Raw genomic sequence first — 9344 nt, 5'->3', positions numbered from 1 at the left:
CCTTCTAGATATTCCTTTATATGTGGTTCAGAGTTCTGGGACCATCCCCTGAGCCTGCTTGGTCAGGTATACTGTGTTGTTGGCGGAGCTCTTTACTACACGTCCACCCAATCTGCCATCTTGTTTGTTCGCTTGGATTATTACTTTTTAAGCCAGTTGCTACTGAGTCAATTCCAACTCACGGTGTCCAGTGTGTGTCAAAATAAAGCTGTTTGGTTTTGTTTTTTTTCAGAAGTAGATTGTCAGGCCTTTCTTCTGAGGTGCCTCTGGGTAGACTCGAATGTTCAGCATTTCAGTTAGAAGCAAGCACATTAACTATTTGTAAATCTAGGGACTCAATTATTTGTATTACTTAGGGACTAGCCCCCACTCATCTGTCAGTTTGTCTTAATTTGGTGGCTTGTGAGTTGCTGTGATTCTGGAAGCTATGCCACTGGTATTTTAAGTACCAGCAGGGTCACCCAGGGTGGACAATTTTCAGCAGAGCTTCCAGACTAAGAGTAGGAAGGAGAGATGGATCACTTCTGAATGGTTAGTCACTGAAAGCCTATAAATAAATGGTAATAGAACACTGTATTCTCAGGTTGGAAGGCACTCAAAATACAACTGGGGAACAGCTGCTCCCTCAAAGAATAGCTGCCCATAATGACATGAATGGAGCATAGCTTTCAAAAGTTTCATTTGTTGATGGGGCACAAATCAAAATGAGAAGAAACAGCAGTAAACATCCAATGATAATCAGAACATGCAATATAGGAAGTATGAATCTAGGAAAATTGGAAGTTGTTAATAATGAAATGCAATGCATAGAGATTGATCTCCTCAGCATGAGTGAGCTGGAATGGGCTGGTGTTGGCCATTCGAAATCTTAGCTTCATAAGGTTTACTATGCTGGGAATAACAAATTGAAGAGGAACTGTGTTGCATTCATTGTCAAAAAGAACATTTTTCAAGATCTATCTTGAAATAGAATGCTGTCTGCAATAGGTTAAGAGCCACACCCATACAAGGAAGATCAGTTATTCAATTTTACATACCAAGCACTAAAGTCAGGGGTGATGAAATTGAAGAATTCTACCAACTTTTTAGGTAGGAAACTTAACAACATGAAATCAAGATGCACTGATAGTTACTGGTGATTGGAATAAGAAAGTTGGAAACAAAGAGAAAGGAAAATATGGCCTTGGTGATAGAAATGATGCTACAGATTACATGATACTATTTTATAAGACCAATGACTTATTCATTGCAGATAACTTTTTTGAACAATATAAAAGGCAACTACATCAGATGGTTGACTACATCTGTTGGAAAAGATGGTAGAAAAGTTCAGTATCATCAGGCAAAACAAGGCCAGGTGTCAATTCTGGAACAGGCCATCAATTGCTCATATGTACATTCAAGCTAAAGTTGAAGAAAATGAAAAGTCCACAAGAGACAAAATAGGACCTTGAATATATATCTCACCTGAATCAAGAACAGATTTAATGCATGAGACACTAGTGACCAAAGACCAGAAGAGTTGTGAGATGATACAACAGACATCATACATGAAGAAAGCAAAAGGTTGTTAAAGACATGAAAGAAAGAAAAGACCAAAATGGATGTTTAAGAAGAGACTGAAACTTGCTCTAGAGTGTAGAGAAGTTAAACCACTGGAAGAAATGATGAAGTAAAAGCTGAGCAAAATATTTCAAAGGGCAGTTTGAGAAGACAATCAAGTATTATAATGAAATGTGCACAGTCTTGGTGTTAGAAAACCCAGAGGAACAAACACACTTGGCATTTCTCAAGCTGAAACAACTAAAGAAAAAAGCTTCAATTTGAAATATTGAAGGATTCTATGGCCAAAATACTGAATGACAGAATTGAAGGAAGATGGAAGGAATACATAGTCACTGTACAATGGTCAATGTTCAAACATTTCAAGAAGTAGCATACGATCAAGAACCAATGGTATTGAAGGAAGAAATCCAAGCTGCACTGAAGGAATTGGCAAAAAACAAGGTTCCAGGAATTAATCGAATACAAATTGAAATCTTTCAATAAACTGATACAGCACTGGAGGCACTCACTTGTCTATGTCAAGAAATTTAAAAGACTGCTACATGACCAACCAATTGGAAGAGATCCATATTTGTGCGCATCCTAAAGAAAGGTGACTCAAAAGAATGGGGAAACACTGAACACTATTAATAGCATCACATGCAAGTAAAATACGAGGACATGGAACTAAGGATACCATTGCTGACGTCAGAGGGATCTTCACTGAAATCAGAGAATTCTAGAAATATACTTGTGCTTTATTGACTATGCAAAAGCATTCAATTGTGTGGATCATAAACTACCATGTTGTTACCACATCAAGTCGGTTCTGACTTGTAGCGACCCTGTATAGGGTTTCTGAGGAGAGGCAGTTGAGTTTGAGCCACTGGTCTTGTGGTTAGCAGTCCAGTACTTATCCTATAGCACTATACCAGGACTCATTCAAGGATTAAAACTCAAGTTAAAACCCATCCACTGCCATCAAGTTCATTCCAAATCATAGTTACCCTGTATAGGGTTTCTGAGGATGTAAATCTTTAAAGAAACACAGCCTTAAGTATGGATTGCCTCACAGCTGGACCAGTAGATGATATCATGATACAAGTATTAGATATTGAAGTTGTCAAAGACTTCATTTCACTTGGATCTACAAACAATACTCATGGGAACAACAGTCAAGAAATCAAATGACTTGCATTAAGCAAATCTGCTGCACATGACCTCTTTAAGTATTTAAAAGAAAAGATACCAGTTTGAGAACTGAGGTGCACCTGACCCAAGCCATGGTATTTTCAAAAGCTTTATATGCACATGAAAGTTGGATATTGAATAAGGAAGACCATAGAAGAATTAATTCACTTGAGTTATAGTGTTTCAGAAGAACATTAAAAGTACTATGGGCTGCCAGAAGAACTAACAAATCTGTATTGGAAGAAGTACAACTAGAATGTTCTTTAGAAGCAAGGGTGATGAGGTTTTGTCTCATACTTTGGATATACTGTCAGGAGGGATTAGTTCCTGGAAAAAGACCTCATGCTTGGTAAAGTGGAGGGCCAGTGAAAAAGAGGAAGATCCCCAATGAAAGATCTGCACAGTAGCAGCTTCAATTAATTCAAGGATAACAGGTGAAGATGTCTGTTAATAAGCACAGGGTTACTATGAATTGAGCTGACTTGACGGCAGCTAACAACAACAAAAAAGTTTTTATGGGAGCAAATAGCCTCATTTTTTTCAAAGATGGGCTTGAACTGCTGATCTTGCGGTTAGCAGTCCAGTGCTTATCCTATGGAGCCACCAAGGTTCCTTAAAACTAACTCCTTCCTAAACAAAAATGAGTCAAGTCTGGCCTTTACTACTAAATTTACTTGCCACACCTAAGAAAAGGTTATATATATTATATAAAGTACATAGTACATTTAAACCTCTAAGCAACCATATTATATTATTGAGAAATAATGAAAAAATATAACACTTTTGTCAGCTCACTGACCTTGGTGAACAATTAAGAATTTACTGTATAGTTTTACAACCCTCTATATGAGGATCCTGATGTGGCCTCATAGGATAAGCACTGGACTGCTAACTGCAAGGCTGCCTATTCAGACCCACCAGCCACTCCTTGGAAACCCCATAGGGGTCACAGTGAGTCAGAACCAACTCGATGGCACAACAGCAAACATGTGCTTATAGTTAAAATATAAATATAGAATTCATTTACTCAGTAATAGCAAAATAGAATCAGGAGTCCCCAGGTTATGAAAGAGACCTCGTTCTCAGCTGTGTCTTTAAAACTTTGTAGGTGACTTGGGGTGCGTACATATGGTTCTGATTTTGCCTTGCTTTAGTGCAAGAAAGGGTCTGAAGCCTTTTCAATGATTTAAACATCGCACCTGCAACAGATGAAGGTGATTGTGATGAAGAATTTATTATGAGTAGGGGTTGGTTCAATCATGTCAAAGTGAAGGCATATTTATATAACCTTAAGGGTGAGTATGAATTTTCTGTAAGTTGACTGTTCCTGACCCAGAGACAGCCAGTATCTGTTCTTATTTGCATTTCAACTTCCAAAGCAAACTTCATTACAGCTGGTCCTGTTCCCTGACAGACAATCGGCTAGTGCAGCTGTTGATTGTCTACTGAAGATTAGACAGCTGCCACTGAGATGGCTCTGACTCACGGCAGCATTGAGGAAAGTTCCCCAGTCCACCATCGTCATGAAGAATTAACTGTACAAAACACTGCCTAGTCTGCTCCAACTTCATAAAGAATTAACTTGACCTAAAAAGAGGCTTAGAGGCCTCTGGTTGCTGCCAATGGCTAACATACTTGGCTGCTAACCAAAAGACGTCCGAATCCACTGAGCTGTGCCACCAGGAAAGGCCTGACAAGCTACTTGTGAAAAATCAACCACTGAAACTTCTACTCCACACCCATAGGCTGAGGATGCATCGGTTGCCATGCATCAGTCAGCTCAAGGCCCACTGGTGAAGAGCGGCTATTACTATCAGTTACTAAGAGAGTCATCTCTAGGTCCCTGGAATGTGCTGCCTCACAGGAGTGGCTTTGCTTGGGGGCTTTGTTCACCAGGCACTTTAGCAATGTGGTTTAGGATGAGGGTGTCTCCAGGAGGGGCTCTAGACTAAGGGTCAGCTGCTCAGACAGTATGTGTATGTGATTGCGCCACAATAAAAAATGTGGACACCAAAGACTCATAGGAGTTGTTTAATTACAATACTCTTGAGTGTCATCACACATAATTGGGAGGAGGTAATACAGTCCAGAAATCCTGGTGTGGTGCTGTGTGAAACCTGGTGGGACTGCTAATGACAAAGTCAGAGGTTGAAACCCACCAGCTCCTTGGAAATCCTATACAGGGTCACTATGAGTCAGAAGTGATTCAATGTACTTAACAACAATTCAGTTCATGACTCCAAAGGCAAAAGACAACTGGAAGTTTTTCGTTCACAACCTTCCCAAACTTGGCCCTATATATTTCTTTGGCTGATTCTAATTTGTAATATTTCCTTCACTGTAATAAAACTCTACGTATAGAGCTTTCCTGAGTTTTGTGAGTGATTCTAGCTAATTATCAGGCCTGAGGGTGAACAAGAATTTCTAGCCAGCTTGCTGAAGTGAGCGTGGTCCTAGGGAACCCCATACTAGTGGCGGCTGTCTAGCGTAAGGAGTTTGGTGGTAATTTTCCCTCTGACTTTCCAGTATGGCTACCTCAGAGATTTATCTTTAACAAAATCTTCATTAGTCTTGAAAGATAATTGATACAGGGTAACTAAATTTAAAGGAGCTCTGGTTGCACAGTGGTTAAGTCCTTGGCTGCTAACCAAAAAGTCAGGGGTTCAAACCCAGCAGCCACTCCATGGTAGAAAGATGTGGCATTCTGCCTACAGCCTTTGGAGGTGCTTTGGGGGCAGTTCTAATCTGTCTTATAGGGTTCCTCCTATGAGTCAGAATCAAGGCCACAGCAATAGGCTTAGAGTTTGGCTTAAATAAACTTAGATGCCAAGTTACTGATTTAAGTAAAATCTTATATATTCAATAGAAGTGCTAGTTTACCAAGTTTTAGGAATAAAAGTCAAGAAAAACAAGATTACAATTAAATTACTACATTTTCTTCCCCGTCAGCTCCTCTTTGAGCCAAAGGTAGAAAACAGAAGAAACTTGAATGTGAGAAAAACAGGAAAAAAAATGTGTGATTTCAAATTTAAAGGTAATTTTTAAAGTCTGAAAGTGTGCGCTTTAAAATTCCCAGTGTTTGGTTCAGACAAAGCAAAACTTTCAAATAGTTAAGCTACAATGAAGTGAAATTCAACTACTGCTACTAACTCCAAGCATGTCTGATTTCACAACTAAATAAATGACACAACATCAAATCAGGACTAAAAATGAGTTCTGGTTCTGAGGGTCATACGGTTTATGGTTACATCAGGCATGACAGGAACCCACAGTGGCATTAGCAAAATCCTGTTTGCTTGGATTTCTAATGCTTACCTTCGAGGGCTCCGGCTCTTTAAAAGTAGTGAACCTGCTATGGTTTGAGTTAATTGGGCTAGGTCACCTCTCACCCATGAAATTGCTTTGAATACTATGAATAAAAAAGGCATCCCTTAAAACATTTATGGAGTATAAAAGATAACATAAATACACAATTACCAATATCATTATAGTTATTTAGATCATTTATTTTTAAATCAGTGCCTTTAAATATGACTTTCATCATCCACTATGCATTACCATTCATTCACCCATTCATTTGTTCAGTCAGGTAACAAATACATATACAGCCATTGAACATAGCAGTAGTGATGGGAAAGCAATCATTGGGGTGAAGATGAATACCAGGAGGTGACGAAAGGTAAGATTGCAACTCTAATACAGGAGGGATGAAGAAAATAACAGACATAGGGGACAGGAAGAGAAGAAAACCTTCTCTCCAAATATGTACAACATGCTTCACTGAGGGAAGTTGGCGACCAAGAGTTGAATCTATCAATATAATAGATGTATACCTTCGGCTGGACGGTCATAGGTTACTTCTTTATTATTAATATAAAGCAATTTATGGTCCTTTTCCATGTACAAAGTATCTAATATCCATTATCACGTTTAATCCTCCCAGTAGCAGTGTGTTCCCATTTTACAGATGAAAATACTGAGGCCTGAGGGAGCGTGTCATACAACCAGTAGGAAGGCAACAGAGGCAAGACTCAAAGCCAGATCTTCTTCCTCTAATTCAGGTACTTTTTGCACAATCCTATCACAGTCAAGTCAGATTTATCACAGAATGTCAAAATTGGAAGGGAGCTTAGCAATCATGTTTAGTCCTCTCATTTCTAAGAACTGGAAACGGGCCCTGATTTGATCCAGCTAGTATTTATTAAACAGAGGTAAGACCACACCCTGGTATACTGACAGCTCCCAATCTTTCCACTCTATTACCATGCCTCAAAATGACAAGAAACACAACTATTCTGCTTAGGGATCAGCACTAGCTAGAACAGCAGAACAGCTACTGTCTTTGAAATGAGTAATCTGCTTTGGAGAAATGAAAATAAGCACCTTTCCAAATCAAGATGGCTAGAATAATCCACTCAGAATCGTTGACCAACATACGCACGTTATATGCCTATTATGTCAAATCAAGAACTTTCTTCAGAGAAAAAACAAGTTACTGTATATGCAGATATTACATGAGTGTGGTTCTTACTGGACTATATTTATTATTCTCTTATATGGTTACATAAACAGATTTAATCTAACCAACATCTGCTGAGAGCCAATGAAGTAGTAGTTCCTGCTCTAGACATTCATTCATCCATTCGCCCATTCATTCATTCATTCATTCATAAGACTAAAATAACTTGAGGCTTAGTGATACTGCCAAGCACTCAAGGCTCTGTTCTCTCCACGTGGAGTGAACTGCTGCCAGACAAATGTAGCAATTTGTCTCCATAGACCTGTTAGGCAGGAAATCAAGTCCTGTCCAGCAAGGGTGCAATCTATAGCACCAGTCCAACTCTGAGGAAGGAGAAGTTACACTCCAAATGCTGTTTTGTGGAGTGGGAGTTATAGGGACGAGAGCCACAAGTAGGTGCGTAATAAAATACTTCCTGAGTGACTAAATGAACTTGAACTTTCCTGACCCTTAGAAATGATCCTATGGAATTCCAGGGAGAAAATTAGCTCACTTCTGAACTTTGCTTCTGCCATTTGTAGAATTCCACCAGCAGATGTCAACATAGAGGGGAGCCAAGAGAGCTTTGAAGTTCAATAGTCAGCAAGATTCCAAACTTTCTGTCAATCCACAAACCCATGAGGAAAAAGAAATCATCTGAGAGGTGCTAGAGGATTATAAATATAAGTAGGGATCTACTCTGTGCATTTGGGGGTAACATGCCTTTCACTCGTCCTTATAGGACAAGGAAAAACCCCGAGCACTGCCACTGAGAGCTCAGGCATTTCGGGACACATGCCTCAGAGCAACTTCTACTTCAAGAAACAATCCCCAAAGTGACCTTACTGAATCCAGTATAAGAGTTGCAACTTTGTTCTTTCAAAGTGTGGCTGGGCCACCAATTTGCAGCAACCCCAGATTCTCCAGGGTTTCCTGCCTGAGCAAAAGATACATCTGGCTTCACCTCCCCTGTCATCTTATATTTGCTGATCTACTTACATATACCTTCTACCTGGGCTCCTACAGGCAGAGCCAAGTCTTCTGTCTGAACACAGGGAATGTCAAAAGTCTAAAAATACTAACACCAGAAGGTATCCTCATCCTACCAGCTCTGTTATGCATCCCTGGAGGAGCTGCTTTCCTCCTTTCTTTCAGTCCTACGGCAATACTGCCCTCTAAAGTGCATTCCAAGTGGTTCTGTCATCTCTCTTCAAAACCCAGTATCAGTGTCATTCCTGACACAGAAGGGGCAGACAGACAGCTCCTGGCTGCTGGCCTTCCTGAAATGGTTCCCAATTTCTTTTAAAAACTTCTTGTCCTAAACTCTGTATGTGCTGGTCAATGCGTGTTGCAGACATTTCCGATTACAAGTACACTACTCCATGAAGTGCAGTTCACAGCAGGTGTCTGGAGAAGTCCTATTTCGCCTGAATATGACCATTCACATGCTTGCTAGGGCTACAGAGTGTATATGTCCCCAACCCACTCCTCACTTTTGATAAAGGGACACCTTGCTTCCTTTACCCCTGGTGTTTTAACAACTTCATGGCACTGCTTCTAATATAATGCCCCTGTCTAAATCCATGCCCCAGTCCTCCCTACACATACACACACACACACTTATTAATGAAACAGATACCTGTGGGGCCCAAAGTACTCCTTCACAGTCAAAGGAGGCCCCTGAATAAATATTGCTCAAAATAAAAGGATATTTTTATGACTTTTGTACCCAAGAGATTAATGGGTTTGGGCGATTTTACCTGGAAACACTAAATCTATGAGGAGGCTTCAAAAGGTTACCAGGAAAACTCCCATTATCTTTTAATTCCATTTTTCCACAAACTTTTTGAAGCCCCGACCCCCATACTTTCCAGAATTCTGATTCAATCAATACATCTGTGTATTGCATTAGCTTGAGTTTTTCAAGACAAACTGCAGACATATCTTTTCATATATACACATATATTTAAAAGTTTCCTTCTTAACTTTTAAAGAATTTCCTTTCTCTAGATCCTATAATCCTGTTACCACCCAGGTTAAGGAGTCATTTTGTATAAAAGAACAAACATTTTACTCTCACACAACTCCTCTACAACAAAAGAATCCACGC

This window comes from Chrysochloris asiatica, unplaced genomic scaffold (genome assembly GCF_000296735.1).
Source record: "Chrysochloris asiatica unplaced genomic scaffold, ChrAsi1.0 scaffold00072, whole genome shotgun sequence".
In the NCBI taxonomy this organism is placed as follows: domain Eukaryota; kingdom Metazoa; phylum Chordata; class Mammalia; order Afrosoricida; family Chrysochloridae; genus Chrysochloris; species Chrysochloris asiatica.
This window is presented reverse-complemented; position numbering follows the sequence as displayed.